We start from the raw sequence: 24,181 nt of genomic DNA, 5'->3' as shown, positions 1-24,181 counted from the left end.
ATTATTGCGACCAAAACGAGCAAAGCTAAAATGATGCCAACATCATCACAGCGTTGCCCTTAGGCCAGGACACCGGCTAAACTCTTAGAGCCTTTAATCCGATTCATATCAAGCTGATAATTGGGGCATGTTGTGGGAGGAGGAAGAGCATAGAGAATTGCATCTCTTTTACACAAAAGACACAAGCGGGACTGCAGATGGGCCAAGAGGGGGGATTCATTACAAGTTTCTGTTAATGTCATTGTGATGTGCAATTAGGTTCACTTCGTGCTCCAATTTCAGTTATTTGTAGTTATTTAAGTTTATTGATTTTATGACCGGAAACACTTTACACACACACACACACACCAGGAAGGCAGCAGCGGTTGATAGTGTGTGTGTGTGTAGAGGATAGAAAATTTTTGTAAATGTTTTCATTAGACCAACTTTGATTACATGCTAAGCTTCATCTCCATCTTCTTCCCTGCTCTTGTGCGCCTTTCCCTGTATAATAAAGTTTGGAGAAAAAAGTCCAGGGGCATTTATTATTTAAATGATTTTATGTGTTCCACACACATACACACAGCATTTATTTGAATGTATGTGTGCGTGTGTGCTTAGGAGATATGTTTGGGGGGAAAAATGGAGGCATATATGTACATACATATATTGCTTATGGATAGGGGAGGATGAAAAGCGTTGGCTTTTTTGGTTTTTGGGTTCCAGAGGCAACAGCAGCATCACTTCAAAAGTCAATTAAGTCGGACAGTTGGGTTTACGGGGCCACGCCCATAAACAAATACACATACACACTCACACATTGATTGCCTGTTACATTTTCACGCCTTATCTGTGGGTATATTTTCTCCTTCCATTTGTCCTACCCCATCTACATATGTACATATATATTTCGGTATCGTTGCACTCCATCCCTATTCATAGGTCTTGTGCCTAATCCGTTTCGATTTCAAATAAATTCATTTTGTTTATTTTCCACATTTCGTATGCTGAAAGTTTTCTCACTCTCCCCTAAGTTAGGCTTGTGGCTTTTCCTTTTTCACTCAACAAACACACATGGAGAGACAGGAGAGAGATAGAGGGAGAGTGAGACACGTCGTTTTCCATTAAATTTGCCTATATAAAGGAAAAGAAATGTCAAGCCAAGAAGTTTCATATGAGATTTTTACTTTTGCATTTCTACCTCTTAGAAAGTTAACTTCCAAAACAGCAAACAGAAAGAAAACATACACAAAAAAAAAAAAAAACAGAGAAAAAGGTAAAAGAGAATAAGACACGCATATTCTTACTTACACTGAGCAAAACTTTTATGCGAGTTTTCTTTACCCAGCAGTCACTTTGAGTGACAGGTATGTCTAGCTTTATAATGATCAAATTTAGGTTGAAAATATATGGACCGATAGATGTCTTAGACATACACCCAAAAAGATATTTTCAATAAAAAGTTGCTCAATATTTAGACATTAGACAGACGTTTATATTACGACGTAAACTAAATAATAAATCAATCATTAAAGTTATAGGGAATTATCGCTAAAATATAGCACAAATTACTTGTAAGCTTTACAACAGGGTATAACAAATTCGTTGCCAAAACTCTTAGGGGATTTTGGTGTTTTCTATACTTGAACGAGAAACCTGGATATATCGTTTCAATTTCTTTTCGCAGTGCTAAGACCAAAGAAAACTGGAACTACTCTCCCTCTAACCGACAGCGAGGGCCGCTCTGTTCCCTAACATACAATCAAACACACACATGGCGTATGCGTAACCCATAAGGACTCTCAAAGTCCCTTTTTGTTTCTTGCCTTATTTTTGTTTACCTGTTTCGTGTTGTTGCAACATTGAAGATAAAAAGCAAAAGTTAAAACCATTTCACACGCAATTTTTAGCCTACTGTTTTGGTCACTGGGGGAAAAGGCAGAAGCTGAGCTCCAACTCATGCTACTGCTACTACTCCTTCTCCTACTCCTACTCCAGCTCCTGCTCCTGCGTGTTCTCTCAACTCACCTGAGCTGGAAAGCCTAAACAAATGCAACACTTTCGGGAGCACAAAGTAACAGCAAGACAGCAGACTACAAAATTTATTTTGCTACATAGGCACAAACAACAAATACGAAAGTTTTATTTTGTTTTTTGTTTTTTTGAGTGGGTAGGGGCTGGAATGGTTTCGATGGTAATGCAGTGACTGTATCTACATAGATTACTTGGGGCGTTTAAAATGTAAATTAGCCGAGTGTAGGGGAATATATATGTATGAACGTATATATTCACTTCTCATACTTACTTAATGATATTTTGTGCAATTTCAAATTGTTTTTCAAGAGATAGATAATGGCTTGCTGAAAACTTGAACTCATTTCAAATGCTTTAAAAATTTTAGATAATTTTTGAATTATGCAAATTTTTAACTTTTTAATAATATAATTAAGTCGTAAGTATTTAAGTAAAGTAAACATTTTCATGTCAATTTCCATTTAGTTAGATTTTGAAGATGTTTGCTGTGGCTATTGATTTTAATAGTAAATTTTGGTGCTCCAAGTTCAATATACTTTGAATTTTACACTCTTTGGTCTCAACAATCTGAATGTTCATACAGACGGACAGACGATGTCTAGTGGCTAAATTGACTTCGCTGTTGGTGCAGATTGAGAATGTATATACACTTTTTACACATAGTTCACATTATTTAATAATTTTTCATAAATTTTTTGTCAGATGAACTAATAAGTGCCATTTTTTTTTTTTAAGAAATCAGCTGGCCTTACTTATTTACATATATTCATTGCATCCTAAGGGCAATTCCTTTTTTCTTTTTTGTCTATCTGGATGAGACTAACCTGACCGTTTTTATTTGAAGCTAATCACGAACTTGTGCTGGCTATTTTCTTCTACTTTATGTCTCATTTTTTATTATCGCACTTAAATATCAAACAATAAACCTCGACTCGACCCTAACCTAGCCCTCTTCAAATGTTTAAGTATCTGCCATCTATTCTTGTTCTTTCTCTTCACTCTGTTTGTAACAGTATTTACAAGTCTTACCTTTTTTATTGCCAACCCACAATCAAACTGTCTAAAAAAAAAAAAAACCTAAATACCAGAAAGCAGCAACAGCCAAAAAACAACAAAAAATAAAATAAAAACGTAAACCAGAGGGTAAACCTAATCAAATTTGGGAATACGATTCGTTTTGCTGGTCTCCTGTTGCAAACCCTCAGGGTGGTGTTGGGTGTTGGGTGGTGGAGTAACGAAACTCCAATTCACCTGCAAGCTTCCTTTTATTTATTTTTTGTTTTTACGAAGGATATTCCCGCACCCGATATTCCCAGGCTTTTAATAACTGAACAAGCCGCTCATTAATAATTTAAAATAGAGCAAAAATATGCAATATTTTTGTGCTCCCCCCAAGAGAGAGAGAGAGAGAGAGATAGAGTGAGAGAGAGAGAGAGAGAGAGAGAGATACATGAAACACGTTGCTTGTGGCACGCTGTTGTGGCACGTTGCCTTGCTTCTCGTGTGGTGAATTTTGCTTTTGTTTTGCTGCTGTGGAAGTTAAGAGAGAGAGAGAGAGCGTGCCACTTAAGAGTCTCTTTCGATTCACTGGCATTCCTTCATTATTGGGGTCTCTCTCGCTCTCGCTCTGGCTATTTGTTTCGATGGTGTTGTGGCATGCCCTTACACTTGGGGATCAGTGGCGGATTTTCAAAGTAGTAGTTGTAGGTAATGAAATATAGAAATGTGTAGTAGAAAATATTTGACAACCGTTTAAAATTAGTTGCAGTCGTTTCGATGAATAATTCCCTTGGTATTTGTGGCAAACAAAATCAAAACACAAGCGTATCTCAGGGTAAGTTTGGTCACTACCAAAATCATTAAAGTGCCTTTTAAAATTAAATGTACTTTGCCATATGAGTCATTATAATATTAGAGAGCTTAGATTTTAAACAAATGTTTAACTTGACTTTGAACCCTCTCTATTTTGATTTAATCAATGCAGGAAATGCAGGCAGGTGGATTCTGAAACAGTTGTTCGACAAAGTAATCAGTCGCTTGTAATTAACAGATTTTGCAGGAATGCGCCAACCACATTTGCCTTTCATTTTAGCCCAAATTTATTTTAAATTTGATATGAATGCGCTCCTGGTTGCTTTGGGGATTCGATGATTCATGCTTTTTGACTGACGCTGCTGCTTGGATCCCTCTCTGCCAATGGCTTGGCTCGTGCATAAAACAATGGCCACTGGCAGCAGAGTTTTGCCCATTGCCCGCTGTTGTTGTTGCTGTCGTTGTTGTTGTTGCTGCTGCTGCTGTTACTGTGTAGTATAATTTATTTTTATCCCCCACTTCCTTGTAACAAATAAAAACAAAAATTTCTGTAGTTGCTGTCTTTTGTTTACTTTGCTTACGCTGTAATTTGTTGTTGTTGTTGTTGTTGTTGCTATCTGTGACGTAAGTTAAACAAAGCTTAGCCCCTCGTTCTCTCTCTCTCTCTCGCTCTCCCTTTATCTCTCGATGGCGCTCTTTCGTTTTTGCCGGCGGTTGGCTTGAATGAAATATCATAGCTGAAAACAAAATTCACCACAGCAACACACCAACAGTCAGCAGCAACAGCAGCAGCAACGGCGTCGACAGCGACAGCAGCAACAGCAGCACTGCAATTTTGGTGCTACTACTTTGGCATTCGATTCAGTTCACAATTGAACGTTCGCCGTGGCTGACGCTTCTCTCTGTCACTCTCTGTCCTCTCTTTGCTTGCGAGTGTGTGTGTGTGTGTCTGTCTCTCCCACATATAAAAACAGACGCACGCATCCCCCGCTCGCACTATAGAGTCCACGAATAAAAGTGTGTTTTTTGGGGGCGCTCCCGCTAGCAGCAGCAGCAGCAGCTCTCGTACGTTGTTCGTGTTCTCGTTATCTGTCGTATCTGTGGTCTGCGTGTTTATTTTTTATTTTTCTCCGCTCTCAGTGGCTCTCAAACCTACATCGTGTGGTGTGTGGTGTGTGTGTGTGTTGTACGTCATAGAAGCGTTCAGTCAGTCAAACAGTTACGTGCTGCTTCCGTTCCGTTTTGCCGCAGCATCATAAATCAAAACTTAAAACACAAAACAACAAATAAAAAAAAAAGTACACAAAAAATCAAGAGTAATAACAACAAATGAATAAATAAAATAATCATAATCATACTTAATAATTTTCCCTCTCTGTTTATTCCGCTTCTTTCGTGTGTGTGTGTGTGTTTGTGTTTGTATTTAGTTTAGTTTAGTTAGTTTAGTCGTTTATTTATACAGCCGGACCAACTAAGGGGCAGCTTAAATTTTCACAGATCTAACAATTTCAAGCCACTTGGAACCTTATCCATTAAGATATGTAGAGATAAGTACTCGTGATCTGGCCAGATGACCAGATATAGTAACATTGATCATAGGCATATAAACTACAATTCAAGTAATTACAGTCCCCTCTGTTATACTTGCTATGCCTGCCCACGGGTTGAAGTGCGTTCGAATTGCTCTGAAGGTTATACGGAAACACAATTTGATATTGTTTTTTTGTTTTTTGGTATCTCTCTACTCTTTCTTTTTGTTTATTTTTATTTATTTTTGGCAATTATGACTTTAGCATTTTTTATGATGCTCAATTTTGCCATGAAAAATAGAAGATAGTTAAATAAATGTATATACCTACCTATAATTTATCAAGAAAAAAAAAAAGTTCAAGGCGGTGCGTGACTTTGAAGTTTAAACAGTTTTCAGTTTAGTTTTTTGTAAAATGTTGCTCTATTATTATCGGAATTTGGGAATCTATAAGATGAAATTATAGTTAACAGAAAGTTGAAAATGTTTTCACATTGATTTCTAAAAGGTTTTCGATCTCTAATGAATTCTTTGAAATTCCGTTGAGTATAAATAATGCTACTGAATCAAAGAATTTATTCTACATTCTAAATAAAACTATGTCAGACTGTCCTCATCAAAATACTATTAATTAGACTAGGAAGAGTAAATTCACTTTCCCGTAGAGTTGCAAAGATAGTAAGCAATTGTGGGGCGGAGTGTAATGCCAGTCTGTTTAGTCAGCTGACTAGAAAATAGTCGCGCTCTCGTGCACAATTTGCATGCATCAGATCAAAAAAATGCTAAGACTGTGACGCAAATACTTACATGCACTGCAGTCAATTGCTCTAAAACTGTAAGAATGATAAAACAATGGGAGTCATTTGAACGCAAAAAATATATCTTTAGCCCTGTTACTAATACTGTTAACTTTTATATTATTACTTTTCGTGATCTCTTATCAATTGACTATGGTGTGTGTGGCCTTTGACCCAGTGGTACTCATACAGACAACATAGACACCTGGCAATGGTAATGATGGGTGTAATGGATGGTTCGGGTCTTGTTGTGCTATGCCTCTTTTAAGCCTCAGTCCGCCCACGACCTACTCACGTTCAAATCATGTAATCAACATTGCGTATACGTAATAAACCAAGATGCCCGGGCGTTTTGTAAAGAGAAAGAGAGAGAGAGAGAGAGCCTTTTTTGTTACGTTCCACAAGCCGGCAATGGCATAAGAGCAACACAAACACACACACGCATTGAAGAGAAAGCAAACGTTAGAAGGGAAAGAAAATAAAGAGAGAGCTCTCTCTTTGAACGACGACGATGATGACAATGATGGTGGCGGTGTTGGTGATGGTGTTCGTAGTAGTAGTAGTAGTAGTGGCCCACCACCCTCTCTCAATAGTCAGCTTCTTCAATCAGGTGGTGGGCGCCCTTGCGCTACTTTCATGGCAGGCGGCAGGCAGCAGGAACAGGCAGAGGGAAGGTGGCAGGCTTCGACTACTTCGTCGATTCATTCGTGTAACGTAAAATTGTCGACGTAGTCTTCTTCGCGCTGTAGTAAAAAGCGTCGCTGTTGCTTTTGCTGCTGCTGTTGCTGTTGCTGCTGCTGCTGTTGCTACTGTCGACGTCCTGTTATGTCCCGTGTATCTTGTTGACCTCATTTCGTGTGCGAAACTCAAAGCGGCAGGTTGTGTGATCCGGATAAAAAACAAGATATTTAAATAACTTTTTCAAATTCTTAACGAACTAAAAAGACATTAATAAAACACAATTAACCAGAAGTTAAAAAATAATAAAAAAAAAAAAAAATGTAAAATAGTGGTAGAATTTTTTAAAATTTATATTGTGATTTTTATTTTGAGTTTTTTGTGTTCGTTTTGTATTTTCTTTTTTTTTGTTGTTGTTTGTTTAATACACTACAGCCACCACCCTTAGCCACAATGGCAACAACAACAACCCCCAAATAACAGTAAAAAGAAAAAAAATCGAGCGTAAGAGCGGCGACATTTGCTCTTTGTTGGTATTGTTGTTATTGTTGTTGCTGTTACCATTCTTGCTACTGTGTTGTCTGTGGTCGTCGTCGTCGTCGTCGTCATCGTCGTCTCGTCCCATCGAGTATCTTTCATAATGACTTTTATTTTATTGTTGTGTTTTGTCTGTAGATAATATTTGACCTCGTTTTTATTTTTTATGCATAACTTCGTTGTTAGCGATAACAGGGCGCCGAGTGTAATATATCTAAATACTCTCTAAACACCCGATATCTCCTGGATATTCATAAAGTGAAATTGATAAAAAAACAAAATAATAATACAAAAAAACATACACACAAGAAAAAACATTAAAACCAACACGAAAACTGCAAGAAAAATTCATCAAAATGTTGTCTGGCGTGCCATAAATGAAAGTTTGCAACCAAAAAAAATAAATTAATAAATATTAAACACCACAAAAAAAAAAGAAAAAGAAAACTTAACCAAACATATTCATTTTTTTTTTTAACGTGAGTGCGTGTTTGTTTGTTGCGGTTCCCCATCCGCCCAACTGCCAAGAATCAAGAGATCGAGCAAACTACCAACCAACTGACCTCTCTCAGTTGTGTGTTTATTGAATTCCCTTCTGAAACGAGAAAAAAAACAGCCTCAAAATTGCCGAATTAATAAATCAACCAACTAAAATTAACAACAACAATTTTGGTGCCGGTGCGTATAAACATTAAATTATGTACATACATAGTTAAATTTAAGTATGCAAGCTAACTGTAACAGTGTGTGAGAGAGAGAGAGAGAGAAACCCTCATTGTGAGATAGAGAGCGAGAAGGCGTAATAATGCCTTCTCTCGCAAATAAACAAATTTGATATTTTTAATTCAATTTTGTTGGTTTTTACCTTTTGTTTTCGTACAAGAATTTCTTGTGGGTTTATTTTTAATTTCAACAGAATTCTCTACTTCATTTCTCGATTTCTCTCACTAGCATTTTGTTTGTGTCTTTGTGTGTGTGTGTGTGTGTAATAAAATTATATTTCTTCTTTTAATTTTGTTTATTATTTGTTGGTAATTAAAATATATAAACAATTTAATTGTGCGAAATGATATGAGTAAGAGGGAAAATTAAAAGTTTCCATGATGATGGTAAAAGAAAAACAAACCAAAAATTGAAAACGATTGAAATTATATTTAAATTCAATGGGCATATTTATTTTAAACAAATTTTGTTTTTAAATACCTACATATTTACATTCAACAGTCAGAGATGGAAAAAAAACTTTCCTAAAATAAAATTGTTAGTTTTGATTGATTAATTAACAAATTATTCCCTGAATATGAATATATTTGTATATTATTAAAATGAAGATAAAAATTGTTTTCTTTAGCAACCTTAATCAATGGCCAAATAACATTCCTCATTCAAGGAAATGATTGTAGTGGACATTAAATTCAACTTTAATTTTTGAATGATTCATGCGTTTGGAAAAAATTCTCCCAATCAGACAAAGATTTAACACGCATACATTCCATACACATTCCACATACACATGTATGTATGTGTATGTATAAGTACACATATTTAAAATAAATAAATACAAAATATATAAATTTATGTGCCACATCAGTATACAGGGTGATTTCTTTTTGTATATTTGTTTGTTTTTTCAATCCACCCATAAGGAACATTTATTCGACAAAAATCTCCTTATTTTTGCTGACTTTGAGCCGCTTCAAGAATGACCCATTCATAGAGTCAAAAGGAGATTAAAAGTTGGTTTCTACAAAAAAAAAACTTCTACTATTGAAAAAATCCATGCGAATCACAGTCTTTGAGCATTATCAGTTTGTTTTTCAAAACTTGATTGTTTCCTCTATTATGGACTAAGTTTATTTCAACTAAATGAAGTCTTGCGAAAGGTCAATTCTGAATGCCGACGATGGTCACCCAGTATTTTGTATGTGTTTTTCGAAAAATATGCATAAAAAGTCCATTGAAAATGTTATGCAAATATTAAAACATGAAACCCGAAAACGTAACGTAACGCCCAGTGTGTGTGGAGCCAGGGAGAAAGAGAGATAGAAGGCATCAAAGTAAATTTTATTAAAATTAAGCGTAAATATTTTGACAGACGCAAAAAAAAAAAGGAAATAAACGAAGGAAGCAAAAGAAAAGCACAAATAAATGCATTTAATTGAAAAATTGTGCAGTGGCTAAAAATTTATTTAAAACCAAAAAGAATCTGTATATAATATATACCATCTTCATATACACATATATATATACTACATGGTCAGTAGTTGAAAAACCAGTTTAAGTCAGCTTGCCGCCCCAAAAGAGCAAGAGTCAAGACACACAGAGAGAGAGAGGGGAGAGATGGAGAAAAATTGAGCCCTCATCATGTATGGGGCAGCATTATTTACAGTGTGTGCAATTGAAATTAATTCAAGTTGAATTGAACTTGTTTTATTAGAACATTGACCCAAGCGTCGGCGTTTGTGTCGCGGACGTCATACCTCCTCGAGTTGCCCCAGGGCACTCTCCTCTTCTTCGACCGATAAGGAAATCAAATCGTATCGAAAATTGTATCTCGACTATGTATAACCACCGCTTAACCGCCCCAGAGTACCTCTAATCATATGTTTAATCAGGCATTATGCTTTATGGAAGCACTTTACTCTTATCAGATATTTGTCTATATTTATATATATACATATGTATGTATATGTACATATGTAGTAAATATCAACAAGGCATCCAAAACTCATTACCAGAGAAACAAACACAGATAGCCGCAGAGGCAGACAGACAAACAGACGGACAGACAGACAGACAGTGGAGAGAAAGAGATAGAAATGAATAAGCCGAAACTAGGCAAAGATAGAAGCAATTTTTTTTGTATTTTGTGATTGATTTATTTGTTAGACTCGACTTTCCATATCGGTTATATGCGATTAGTGCAATTTAATTATAAATTGATGTTGTTTTCAGAGTAATTAATGCCGCCTTAGAACAAGTTTTGATCATCATTTTTGATGGCTAAATCAATTACAAGTCGGATGAAGGATTGTCTAATAACATTTTTATATTGACTTTCGGTTTGCCATCTAGGTCAGTTAACCTTATGAAATTAATGATATTTAAAATGAATTAACTAATAAATGAATTTCCGTTTTGAAATTGATGAGTTAGTCCAAAAACTAGGCCTAATTTCTCTAATTACGAAAAAAAAAGAAGAGATTTTCTACTTATAGTTGGGCCTCGCCTAATTTGATATATACTTACATACCTACCAAATTGGATCATTTCTGATGACTAAATCAAATCGGTCAGCTATGAGGGCGAGAAGAGGCGGAAGAAAAAGGCAAAGTCAAAAGAAAAGGGTCCCACAAAGGTAATTAAGATTTTCCAGTTGTTGGTTGGGGAGTTTTATTTTCTTCTTCCATTTCATTTCATTTTGTTTCGTTTCGCCCCCCGACAAAAGCAAAAAAAAAAAACCTATATATTTTAATTTTAATTAGATTGTGTTTGAGTGTGTGTGTGTATTTGGTTGTTGTTCGGCTCCACCTCTGGCTGGTCGGTTGCTTTAGCAGACATCTTATGGCGATTTGGCAACTCTGATAAACGAGTGGCAAACACGCAAAGTTAGTCAAAAAGTTCTGACGCGACTGCCGTGTGCAAAAACTATTAAAACAGGTGGGCAATAATACGTCAACTCCATGCAACTGGTTGACTAATTTTGTGTTCCTACTTCTTGTTGTTACCAAAATGAGTTTCTTATAAAGTAACAGCAACAAAAACCAACTAGCACATACATACATACAGACTTCTTATCGGACACGCCCCATCTTTTGCCTTCGATTTTACCGATAAAAAGAAAAATAGTTCTATATGGTAATAAAAACTAGCTGCCTTGAAAAGCGTGTTTAGCATAAAAATCATATAAAATAAAATATGTTAAATGAGTTTGAATGAACGACATTGTCCGACGGTCTGACGAATCGGCGGATCCGTTCACTCACCGGAAAAACAAAAAAATCAGACCCCAGGCCCCAAAGGCGTGAAGCCATTCAATCTAATGATGGAGAGTAGAGAAGAGGAGCAGAAAGCTACAATATGTGTGTGTGTGTGTGTTTCCCTGGGGGGAATTATTTATATTTTGGTATAATTTTTGATGGTTTTTTAATTTTATTACTCTTTGGTTATTTTTTTGTGTTTATGTGTGTTATGTGCTAATGGAATGCTGATGAATCGGTATACATATTTTGAATAAATAAAGTGAAATAATTAAAAAGAAATATTCCCCTGAAGTTAGATCAATTAAGTTTTTAGTAAGCTCTCCACTTGAAAACTTCAACAAAATTTAACAAATCTTTTAATTTCATTTCATTAGTTGAGTGGCATTGGAATATATTATAAGATCGAATTGGATATAGGGAGTTAGACTTTTCTAACCAATGTCATGTGAATTGTGTAGAGGGAAATTAGTTATTTATAGCTATGTATGTATATAGTATTCAAAGGTCGTGATATTTACTGACTAAGCCTATTATCATAAACAAGATAAGCAGCTATTAATTATTTCCCATGGAACTAGTAAATTGCAACAAACATTTGCATTTGCTTAATGTCAAACAAGTTTAGCATTTTCCTTTTGATTTTCGGACACTTTCTCTAAAAGATTAGAAAAATTACATAGAAATGAATAAGCATTTCAGTTTAGAAAGAGAGAGAGAAAATATATAATGACTCAAGCTATTAGGAAAATATTTTTATGCAATTTTTCACACTTTTAGCTAGATTTGATTTAATTAGTTTTAAACACAAGCATTTTAATTAATGTTTAATCGGTTTACGCTTTCCCTTTTAGTTGGCTAATCTTCTTATGCACTTAAAAAAAGCAAAACAAAATGCATACAATTTAATATAATTGGTGAAGAGAAAAATGCGAAATAGTGGAAATGGATTGAATTTCATTTATGCTGAACTCGGGCTCATTTGGATGCCCTGACCGTTGGCTGGCGTCCGTCCCCTTCGGGTGTATCAATTATAACCTTTCACACTGAACACTCTGGCGAGTTCAACGAGGTCAAAACGCACAACAACAACAGCGAACGAAAAAAAAAAAAAACAATAACAAAAACCAGACATAGGCACCCGGCTTCCAATCGATTGATCGCCCATGGCATCGACACTAACCCATTTTACTTTTGCCCCCACCCTCCAAATATACATAAGTCTAACGCGCTGTCGAGTTTCCATCTCACCGTGTGGCGTTTGTCTCGTACTCGACTATTTTTAGCCACTGGAATTTAGCATTTTTCCTCTGCACCTTCGCCCCCTTTACAAGCATCGTTCATAAGCCATTTAATCATTGAGTTGCGGTTCTTCAGTTCCGTCAGCGGTCGCCTAATGTTGCAGCACTTAAACTCTTTTACACTGTCGCCCCTCTTACAATTAGTCAGCTGGTTGTCAACTAGCCCCCTCCCCTCTCTACCCCTTTAGACCGACCAGACCGATCTCTTATCCCCACCCGCTGGGAGCAAACGAAAAGTGTCAAAATATTTTTGGTGTGCAAAAATTTTACTCACCATTTCTATTTTCACTTGCATAGAATCAGAATATGTATACCCTATAGTACTTGCAGATGGCTAGTTTGGGCAGAGTGAATTGTTTATTGAATTGTTTAAATGGTCTTCAATTATGCTGATCATTGTTAACTACAGGGTATTCGAATTGTTTACATTTTAAGTTTTTGGTTTTTTGCATAGCATTTTTAACTTTGGCCAAGAGCCCAAAAATGACAGAAAACATTGTGAGATGAAGAGGAATGGATGGATGGATAAATGGATAGATGGATGGATGGATGAGAAACGAGCGAATATCTGCTGTTTCTGCTGCTGTTGGGCCGCGTTGCAAGGCATGGCCAAAATGTCACGTATACGTCGTGTGGCACGCCATGACAACAGAACATGGCATGGTTACTCGCCTCGCCTTCTCTTGGTTTGTCATTTTGCCGGCATTTTATGTGATTGTTGCCTTAGTAATTACGTCATTAACAAGAAAATTTCCGAAGAAAAGCAGAGCGAGAAGTAGAATGAGTGCGAAAAGAAATAGAAAGTTCTCATCATATAAATTTGCTCATCTTGTATTTAGTTATTTCTTTGCCTCAATCTCTTTCATTTGCCTGGCATGTGTCAAGAAAATTGTGAATGATATTTCTAATGATGATGATAATAATGATGAGGTTGTTGTTGCTGCCCATTTTTTTCTTTTATGGATATATGGCTAATTGTTGTAATGCAATGTGGAAACAGAGGCAGACGACTGTCCACAATTAGCCAAATGACAATTTACTTTATGACTTAGCAGATGACAGAATTTAATAATAAAAGACTTGTGCTTACAACATTTAGTCTACAGCTAAGTATTTTTAACTATGTTAGAGGTTATCAGAATTCAAATCGAATGTTTCCAGTTATGTCTATAACACTCAATATATAAAGTATCCAACCAGGCTATTGCCAGCTTTTCCTCCTTGAGATACAGTTTAAATACTTTTTGTTATATTTCATTAAAGTCAGTTAAGCCAACCAACGCACTACATTTAAAAACAACTGTCTTTGTTTTTTTTCTTTTTTTTTTCTATATTTTATTCATCATAATTCATACACATTTCCGCCATAAAGTCAGTTTCGCTCCATCTCTGATGCTGTCTCTCTCTCTGTCGCTCCTACTCTATGTATTTCAAATCCTCACCGAACAAGGAAATTGGCACTTGAAAAGTCATTTGTCAAGCTCTTCAGAACCATAAAACTGACACTGATTATACAGATGCTGGTGTTGTTGCTGCTGGTGCTAGTGGATGTGGAATGCCCACTCTATGGAGCGACCTCCAGCATGAGCAGACACATTTAGCCAGAGCTACCCACTAACCCAACAATCCAGTTAACCAAACTGAAGTGAACTCTGAAACTGACTTGGACAATTAAATACACATATAAATAATAATAAAAACAACAAAAAAAAAAACATGAAATACAAAATAAATGAACATTTCAATTCTTGTATACACTTGCCTAGAAAATCCTAAATATTAATTCAATAGGGCTTTAATTTTTTCTAAATTAGAGAAAGGGAAAAATACATATATGTATATAAATAGTAGGAATATATAGTAGGAAGAATTAATTGTAGTTTGTTTAGTCAGGGTATATAAACGTCGCCTTATATAATGGTTAACTTTGTTCTTTGATTTTTTTGTCTCATTTTACCAGCACTAAATCATATGATAAGTGTTGCTCTCTCTCTCTCTCTCTCTATTTCTGTCTCTCTCTCTATAGTGTCAAGATATCGTTTGTGGCTCCTTTGTGTATTATAGTTATTGTGGTTGTTGTTGTCAAAAGCAATTTGGCTTAAACAATACAAGCGAAAGCAAGTCGAGCAAAGCAATTTATGGTATGAAGTACTTTGCATATTATACCCTCCCCCCACCCAAACCTATACACTCTATGTATGGTCCCCCTCTACGATTGCCCCTCAACGCCGCTTCGACACGACTCTTGCCCTAAAAAAACACTCCAACTCAATTACAGGCCATCATAGTCATAACTGTAAGCTGTTGTTGACTTCTAAAATAGCTATTCAAAATCATAGCCAAAGATGGAGAAGAGGAAGAAGGAAATACCCAGAAAGGGGTATGGGGGCGGGCGTGAACGGGTGATGGGTGGATAGACAAAGAACTACAGCAACAGCAACAACACCATGAGCAACAAGAGTGTAGGTGGAAGGGAATGTGATTATGATGCTGATGCGGGTTGACATCGGACAAGACCCCTAAACAACTCCTCTGATTGCATGTAAATTGAAGAGACACAGACACATAGACACAATAAAAATTTGCATAAAATGCACTAAAATGTTAATAGTTTGATGCAAACAACCAAGCCAACAACAGCATCAGCAACAGCAACAACAACAAATTCAATTTTTCAGTCATTTTGGTGTGTGGCCAATTTCTCGGTTAAAAACTTATTCAATTAAAACCAAATAGAAATAAACAAGCAAAACTTTTGTCACTTGCCACTTGCCTCTATCTTTCTAATGAGATGCAAGTTTGCAATCAAAATCAATGTCAAAGGCAGACAAATTCGTCCCCCTCCCTCCCGCAATGACTCAATTGTGAGATTGTGAGAGACAGAACTGAGGCAAAGAGATTGGGCGAGGCAAGAGTTGAGGGCGGATGCAGAGAGAAGAAACTGCAGACAGGTGATTGAGTTCAATAGCCTTAATAGTATTGAAGTGTGGGCGTGGCCAGTGAGGCATGCAAAAAGCAAAAATAGCAAAGAAAAAAAGAACATAATGACTAAGAGAGAACGAAATACTCTTGTCATTTGCCTTTGACATCTAATTAGACTTTATGAAATGTAAATAAATGAGTTTGATGGCAAATTATTTTTGTTTGAGAGCAAAAAATAATATCAAGTACTGACATCAAAGTATGTTTCTCTCTCTCTCTCTCTCTCTTTACCAGCCACTCCCCTTAACCACCTACAGCAGCATTTTAATGACATTAATTATTCCATTTTCTCCATAGTAGACAATAATTTTATAATTATGTATTTTGCAAAATGGTATGACAAAAAAAATTTTAATTTATAGAGCCCATTTTCTTTAGTTAATAAAATGGTTTATTAACTTAAAAAACAATTGTTTTTTTGATAAAAGATTTCAATTATAATCGAAATTTTTTGTAGGCTTGTGGTTAAAACAGAATCGAAAAAGCTTATTGAAATACTTCAAAAACAAATGAAAAACTTCAATTATAATTTAATTTAACAGTTTTATTTAGTGAACAGTAAGACGAGAATCAATAAGAAATAAAATATACATAAATTTATATAAAATACCAAAATCATAATAAAAGGAGAATGCTTCGAATGGAGGAAGAGTGTACGCCAAAAGGGAAAAGTATGATGAATAGTTGGAAAACACAATTTTCATGCCTCAATGAACACTGAAATAAGTTTGCTAAATGTTATTATTTGATCGGCGGAACGAAAAACAATAATAACCAAATTATATACATAAATGGATGGGCAGATGAGAAAAGTCGATGGACTTCCATTGAGACGTATCGAACCAAAATGGAAACTACTACAAAATGCATTTTCTATTTTAAGTTGCGTTATTGAAAATTGGTTTTTCATTTTCCCCACCTATTTTCCCATCCTCCAACTTCCACTCCAGTATCATTGACAGCCCTTCTCTCCCACTGCCAAGCTCTCCCCTCTAATATGTTATCTCTGGGGTCGTCCTATATGCACTCCAATCGTACATCGTATGTTTATATATACATACATACATATATTTATTATGGCAGAGCACGCTCGACTGATTTATGTTAATTTATAATGTCAGTTCTTGTGTCCGTGTTTTTGTGTATTTGTTGTTGTTATTATTATTGTGTGCCGTGGCTGTTCTGTGTATTTGGTTTGATAATTGTGGCATAGACAAAACATTGTAATCAATTTCGGAAATTATAAATTTATATATAGGAAACTTTTAAATGTTTTCGAAAAACTCATGTTAAACGACACATTTCAGTAATTAAGTGATTTGTTTTAATCTATTTTTTTTTCTTCCATGTTTTCCTTTTAGGCGTCACCATGCGCGAGAAAAAAGGAGGCGCCCTGCAAAAAGCTTAAAAGAGGCTCTCTCATAGCTTCGGCAGATTAAGTAAGTAGACATTTTTTATTGACTGTTATCTATAAGAAAAGGCAAATGATTCATCAAGAGAAAAGAGTCTGTAGACAATGAAAACTAAACTATCATTTGTTTAGGATGACTAAAAGTCAGTTTAAATTGGGATTGCTTTTGTTGTTAAAGTTTATTAATTTATTACCTATTGGCACATGTAATTGTTTAACAAGTAGCTTGAAAATAGAAACCAACGATTGTCTCACATAAGAAACCTAAAGAAAATTAAACTAGATTTTGTCAACACAACTAATCTCTGTGTCTTTTGTATAATAAATATTTATTAATACTCTATTTTGAAAACAAAAGCTAGCCATTTTTACATGAAATTGATTGCGACAGATAGGCAGATAGACACAGACACTCGGACTGTAAACTGTAGTTTATAGATATATGTAGATAAAGAGTTGGCTATGTGGGTGCAGTTGTTGGTGAATATGGTAATATAGTAAGATTTATGTATATATCAAGTTGTGGCTTTTAAAACTTGTTTTTCATTGCCATTAAGCAATGTGAAAATGTCATCATAAGTGATTCATCGGTGGCTTGTGGAAATTAGTTATAATAAATTTGCATTTTTTTTCACTTTGGAAAATGCATATACATATGTACATTCACTCATACGTAAACAATGAAATTTATTAAGGTAATACGATAAATTAGTCGAGACACAAGGGAAAGTTTTTCAAAACGTTATAAAATTTTGTGATGAAACAGTTGATTAACTTTTACCATTAAGGGTCAAAATAATTACAACAAAACTTTAACATTTTTTTTGTGATCTTTAAAAGAAGTTTAGTGTGTAAAATATTTACTTTTTATGTTACTTAACGCAAAAGGTTAAACAACCAAAAAAAAAAAAAAAACAAGTTGTTGCTTTGAATGTTTATATACACAAGGTGATAAAAACCTTTAACCAACTTTAACTACTTTGCTGTGTAGGAACATAAAGTAGTAAACTTCATTAAAATCAAATTCTCTTGGTTTTTTAAGACCAAATAATGGCAAATGCTATGTATGTGAGAAGATGTTTTCAAGAAACTTTATGTACTGCTGGTTAGTGCCCAAAACATAGTCTCAAATGTTTTTATTTTTCTAAAATGATGACATCGTAAAGCTCTTAATCACAGTTGCCATTTAGCTTTAGTTCTAAAATGTTGGAGGATAATCTTTCAGCCAGTGAAAATGAAAATCGTAACTTTTTTTTTTTTTTTTGTCATAATCCTTCAACTTTATGATAATGCCAATAAAATCTCTTCTTTTTTTTTTAATCCCTTTTGAAAAGTTAAGTTGCTTTAAGCCCATAAACTCATTTGTTTTCTGCACTTGATTTTTGATTTGCTTTTGTGATGAAACTTTTGCTTGCCTCAATTCCATGGCATTTCATTTGTTTTGCTTTTAGTTTCCCACATTATCAGTGGACGGCCCTCACCCACCAAGCGAGAAAAAAAAAAAAACCTCTTCACTTGCCTCAATTTCTGCCTCAATGCATTTTTTTGCTGCAGCTGCCCGCAACTTTTCATTCTCATTCACATTCAAAAACGAATGCAAAAAAAAAAAAAACAAACCGAATTCGCAGACACAAATAAAGAATACCCCAAAAACAAATATTCGCGACTGACCCGACAGAAAATACGACAATCCGACAAACGCACACACTGTCAATGTTGAGTCATTTAGGAAAAGCTTTTTAATGGTCCAAAACACATTTTTTGGGGTTGTCAGCTCAGTTGAGTTGAGTATTGAGGGCGACCAACCCAACTGGTGGGTAATTGAATGTAGTCACTGAAAACAGAGAAGAATTGATTGACTGACATGCTGCAAGTGGGAAGCTTCAATGGGGCTGACCATAGAGAGGAAGCCGGAAGGGAGGGGAGCAAAGGAAATGAATTTAAACAGAGAACCATCACATTTGTCATAAACAACAATATGAAGTTGAATTGAAATTTGTTTTCCCAAAAAAAAATATCATTCAAAATTTGTTGAGAAATTGTTGCGTCAAATATGACATATATTTCCCAAGGTTTCTCTTCAGAGCTTCTTGTAAATATTGAGAAAGTGATGAGAATGCATTTTTCCATTTCACTTGTTCTTAATGTACAATTATTATAGACATTCCCGAGTAACTTGTGTTTCTCTTTTTGACATATTTTTTGATAATTATGTTTTTGGTTTTTTACAGTGTAAATGCATTGGTTGGCTCTGCCGGTTTTTGTGTGTGTGTGTGTGCTTTATAGGGCAAATGATTGCAGGCTTCCTGTATAAATTTCACATTTTGCATTTTTGATTTTACGTACACACATATTTTTGCTGCGCTCAGCTGGAGGCCTCGGCTTATTATGATTAAACACACACACACACACACATGCATACATTCTCCCACATTCTATGTAGAGATGCCGCATTCCCCCCTATACAAATATGTGTATATGTATATGAAGTTAGTTGACTCACATAGTTCCATATGTACTCGTCGTACATTGAAACCCGTTTCGGCCGCTTGATTTTGCGGCATGCGGCTAATTGTCTTTCAACGCCCACAATCGTTTGTTTTCCATGCTTCATGCCAGAAACAAGTTTTGTTTTTTTTTTTTTTTGTTTTCTCTCTCTCTTTTCGTCTAACAAAAACAAAAACAACAACATCTACAAACACAACAAAAAACCAATACCAATAACCCAAACCGAGCCAACCCAAACCAAACCAATCCACTTTGGTTGTTTCTGTGCGGCAATGCTGAACAGCTGTTTTATCCATATCAAGAGGCGGGTTTAGGTTTGAGTCAGCGATACACAAATACACTAGATATCGATGTCTCTGTCTTTTTGGTCCGTTGGTTTGTTGGCCGAAGCATGGCTAATGCGATAGTTTGGATAATAGTTCAGTAATAATGATTCGACCATATATGGTTAGGGTTTTTGTATATTGATATACATTTTTAATACATTCAAGAAATGAGCCGCGCCGCATAGTGTGAGATGAGGTAGTCAAGAGTTAACATCCATAAATGGCAAGAAATCAAGAAAATATTTCTTTCAACTTGAAAATAACCATATATAATTAGTAAAAACAAAAAAAAACAAAACAAAATTAATGAACTGGTAAGCAAAAAATTTGTTTTGTTTTCATCTATCAAGAATTTTAAAACTTAAACAAATTTGTAAGAACTTTTAAACTTTTCTGACCAAGTTGTATGTTAGTTTTTTACAAATTTTGAATTTATGGAATCAAAATTGAAGTCATTAGTTTTTAAAATCTTTCAGAATCCGTCTGTAAAGTTATGATTTTTATTTTTTGTAGAAACATTTTCATGTTTAAAAGTGTGAGAGAAACTCATAAATCTTACAAAAAAAGTAATCAATTCCATCAACATATCTCAACTATTCCACACCGTCTTTCCTTCCTGGCTCTCTCTGTCTCTCTATCTTTGTTCATCACAACAATTGGGCAATCCTTGAGCCAAAGAAAACAATTTCTCAATGCAGTTCTCAACACAATTTCGCCATTGAATGACAAGCACATAAATTTTGCAATTGAAGAAACATTTCGGTTTTCATTTCCTCTTTTTTTTTTTCTTATCTTTTTTTTTCGAATTTCGGATGAAAACATTGGCAGACAAAGTTCCCTTTTTGGCTGATAGACGGACGAATGAAGCGAGAGACTGAAGTCTAAATGTTTTCATTGCATTATTGAGCAGCTGCTACTTCTTCTGGCTGCTCTGTTGTTCCAAGTTGCAACTTAAAACAAGAAGAGAAGAACAGAATGTCACAGTAGTTTCAACAACATGTTTCTACTGATACGGGCAAGTTTGCTGTCAAGGCTAGATAGATACATACATACATTCTTGTAGTTGTACTAGTAGTAGTCGCACCAACTATGCAATAGTTAGACTACTCAAACTACTCAAAAACCTAACTGTAGTCAAGAGACTTGTCAGTTTTCTTGTCAGTGTGAAGGCAGTAAGCTTAACTAACTATCGTTAATTGCTGCTGCTGCTTGCTGCTGTTGTTGCTGTTACCTTCTTTTTTAATTTCAACGGGTTTTCTTTCTAATTATGCCGGCAATAAAAGTTATGAAGTAATATAGGAAAACAAGCAACAGCAAGACAAGACAAGACATTAAGTAAATTGCATTTAACTAGAGAATGTTGAGTGAAAAAAAGAAGAAAAACAATAATAAAATGAAACTTTCCGACAACATTATAATGCATTTTGTATACTCTCTTCAAATTTTCTATGAATTGTTTACAAAATATAACGCCTTAGCTAGAATTGGAGATAAGTTTTCATTCACTTTAAATGCGATTAATGGAAACTAAGTCATTTTATGTGGAAATGTCACCTAAACACCTGCCTCCAGTCTATGTTTATATTATTCAAACTCATTGGGAAAGGGTATATGAAAAATATGAAACCTTACACTTCGTCTCTCCCTCTCTTTCTCTCTGGTATCTATCTCTTTTTTTATCTCTCCTTTCCGGCTTTTTGGTGAAGCTGCCAAGTGTCGTTCACAAGTTGTACCCCCCAGAGAGAGAGAGAGAGGGTCGAAGCTTGCCTGTTTATGATTCTTCTTGTAGCAGTTTTTCTTCTCTTGCTATAGATAATTTCAAGTGATTCACTTTGACTATAAGCTGAAAGAAGTAGAACAACAAAAAAAAAAAAACATTGTTAGATTATGATTAGACTCTGCTTCCTGCATTCTGTCGGTTGATAACCTTTTTTCTTAAAAGACATAAAAAATGCCAATAGCATTTTGTAAACTAAAAGAAAACTTAATTTTCGTTTCGTTTGTTTGAGATTAAAGACAGTTTTTCAATTAAATTTAAGTTATTTAAAGATTCTAGAAAGAAAAAAACTAAAATTTATAACAATCTTTATATAAATATTTTCACAGTTGTGTTTTATTTATTTAGAAATAAGGGAAATAACTTTCATGACACTTAACCCTATAAAAAGCAGCAACATTGTGACACTTATCTACAGAGGTTTTTCTTTTTAGTCACTTTTGAAGCAATCTTTGAGATAACTTGACTCCTTCTTTTTGCGTTTGGTCGCCTCTTGCCTGCTTGCTGCTTGCTCCTTTTGTGCAAATATATATGTATATACATTTAAGTATTTCATGGCAATGACCAAACAGCAAACGGTCTTCGACTTTGAGCGTTGTTTGTTGGTTAGTTCCTTGCCTTTAGGGCGGCCTGTCAACGATATCATCAACTCTCATAGAGCGTTGAGTCGAGTTGAGTCGATGTTGTCTGCCTCTTTTGTGCTACTGATACAGTTCTTTTCCGCTCTGTTCCAACCACTTTATCCTTCTCCCATTCCCGCTCTTTCTGTGTATGTGTGTGTGTGTATTGGTCTTGTCATAATCCCTTTTGATAACATTTTATGTCACTAGCCGCCACCGCTGCCGTCGCCGTCATAGCCAAACACACTCCACGTTGTCTATGACTTTAACCCTTGACTACTGTCTGGCTGGGCTGTTCCAGTCAGGAGCAGCAGCTTCACCAGAGTCCAGCAGCCAGCAGCAGTGAGCCACTTGATAACTTTACACTTGAGCTCACTGCTGCAACTTCAGCCATTCCATTTGCCCCTCCACTTTTATCCCCGCCCGCTTACATGCTCAATCGCTGATGTTTGAGTTCCCTACTATTTGCTGTGCTACTCAATGACAAAAAATGCGCGATAAGCAGCTAATGGCCGCTGACTGCTGATGCTTCCTCTTTTGTGCTCGCCTCAATCTCTCAACGAAAGTCTTTTCAATGCCCAACTGGACAAATGTGGACTATGGCCCGCATATGTGACTACAGTGAAGACCCACTATCAACATAAATGAAATTTAAAGGCCATCAGGCTGCAATTCATGTGCAGGACTCTGGACTTTAAGAAAATTCCATAATGAAACAGATCTTTTATCTGCCCGGCCGAAAATAAACCATTACTCTAAAATGAGTATACGACAAGTGATCAAGGATTTTTTCTAAAGCTATCAAACAAAATGTAATACTTTAACTATGTGATATCATTAAATGGAGTTATCACTGTAGGCCATAGAAAATGCTTTAGAGCGCCTTTTGCACTATCAAAACACGCATCGCTTCTGGCGTCTCGATTTTCTTCTCTTTACTTTGTTTTTTTTTTCTGCCTTTCAATGCCTTTCATCGTGTATATATAGTATATATATATATATATGTATACACTGTGCACATATGTGAGTCGACTTCATTGTATTTACGCTCTGATTTGTGAAAAGAAAAAGCGTCTCATCTAAAGATATAAGCTAAATCCGCTTTTGGTGGCCGTTTTCAATATGTGCCATGCCATTGAGACGAGAGAATCTGCCAACAGATTCTCTAAATATATATACTAAATATACACACATACATACATACATATGTGTATGTGCATGTAGGAGTAATCACGCACATGATCTTTCGCCTGCTTAAGCACATTTAATGTCTCCTTCACTGAAAACATTAAAAACGTTTAAAAAAAAAAAAAAAATAAACCAGTAGAAAAAAAGAGTTTTTTTTTCACGCTCTGCACATTCAAAGCAAATACTTGTGAGTATTTGAGTACTATATATAAAACAAATTTGGGTAATTTAGCTTAAAATACACATGCATATATACCTTTATTAGAGAGGTACTACACACTTGTGCCGATATTTGACATTGGGAGTGGAGGCAGTGACCTGTGCCATAGTTCAAGGAGAATACACTTGAATGCAATTTATGTAAACATAGATTTCAATAAATAAATATAATATAAATTATTTTTCATCTGTTGTTGATTTTCTTAATGATTTTCTTATTTGACATTAATTCATAGATCATTTAGTGTTTGTTAAATTAGTCAAGTCAAGTTAATTATATAAATGAGTCTTTCTTACCTGTCTCTGAATGACTTGTTGTCAAAATACACACACAAAATTGAGGTAAATATGAAAAAGAACTGCAGGTGCGTGATGAACTGTGTGCATGAGTATAATTTCGATGCACTAAAGTTGCCTTCCGGTTAAACAACAGAGAAAAACAAAAACAGAAACAAAAATCTCTTCACATTCTTGTTCTTTTCGCTTACTCACTACTATCATTGA

The 24,181-nt window shown here is 35.3% G+C and overlaps 1 protein-coding gene across 4 annotated transcripts in view; it reads left to right on the top strand.

Annotated features, from left to right (window-relative positions):
• Eip63E (cyclin dependent kinase Eip63E) overlaps positions 1 to 24,181 on the top strand; it is a 122,377-nt gene that overhangs the window by 33,137 nt on the left and 65,059 nt on the right. For 2 of the 4 annotated variants that reach the window (XM_068286805.1, XM_068286802.1), the window contains exon 2: positions 16,990 to 17,067. The gene's annotated coding sequence lies outside the window, so the exon portion shown is untranslated. Of the gene's footprint in view, positions 1 to 7,537; positions 8,044 to 16,256; positions 16,300 to 16,989; positions 17,068 to 24,181 lie in introns of those variants that run through there. The other 2 variants (XM_068286803.1, XM_068286804.1) reach the window with 2 other exon arrangements.

The sequence above is a fragment of the Drosophila tropicalis genome, unplaced genomic scaffold (assembly GCF_018151085.1).
Source record: "Drosophila tropicalis isolate 14030-0801.00 unplaced genomic scaffold, ASM1815108v1 contig_463, whole genome shotgun sequence".
In the NCBI taxonomy this organism is placed as follows: Eukaryota; Metazoa; Arthropoda; class Insecta; order Diptera; family Drosophilidae; genus Drosophila; species Drosophila tropicalis.
This window is presented reverse-complemented; position numbering and strand designations above follow the sequence as displayed.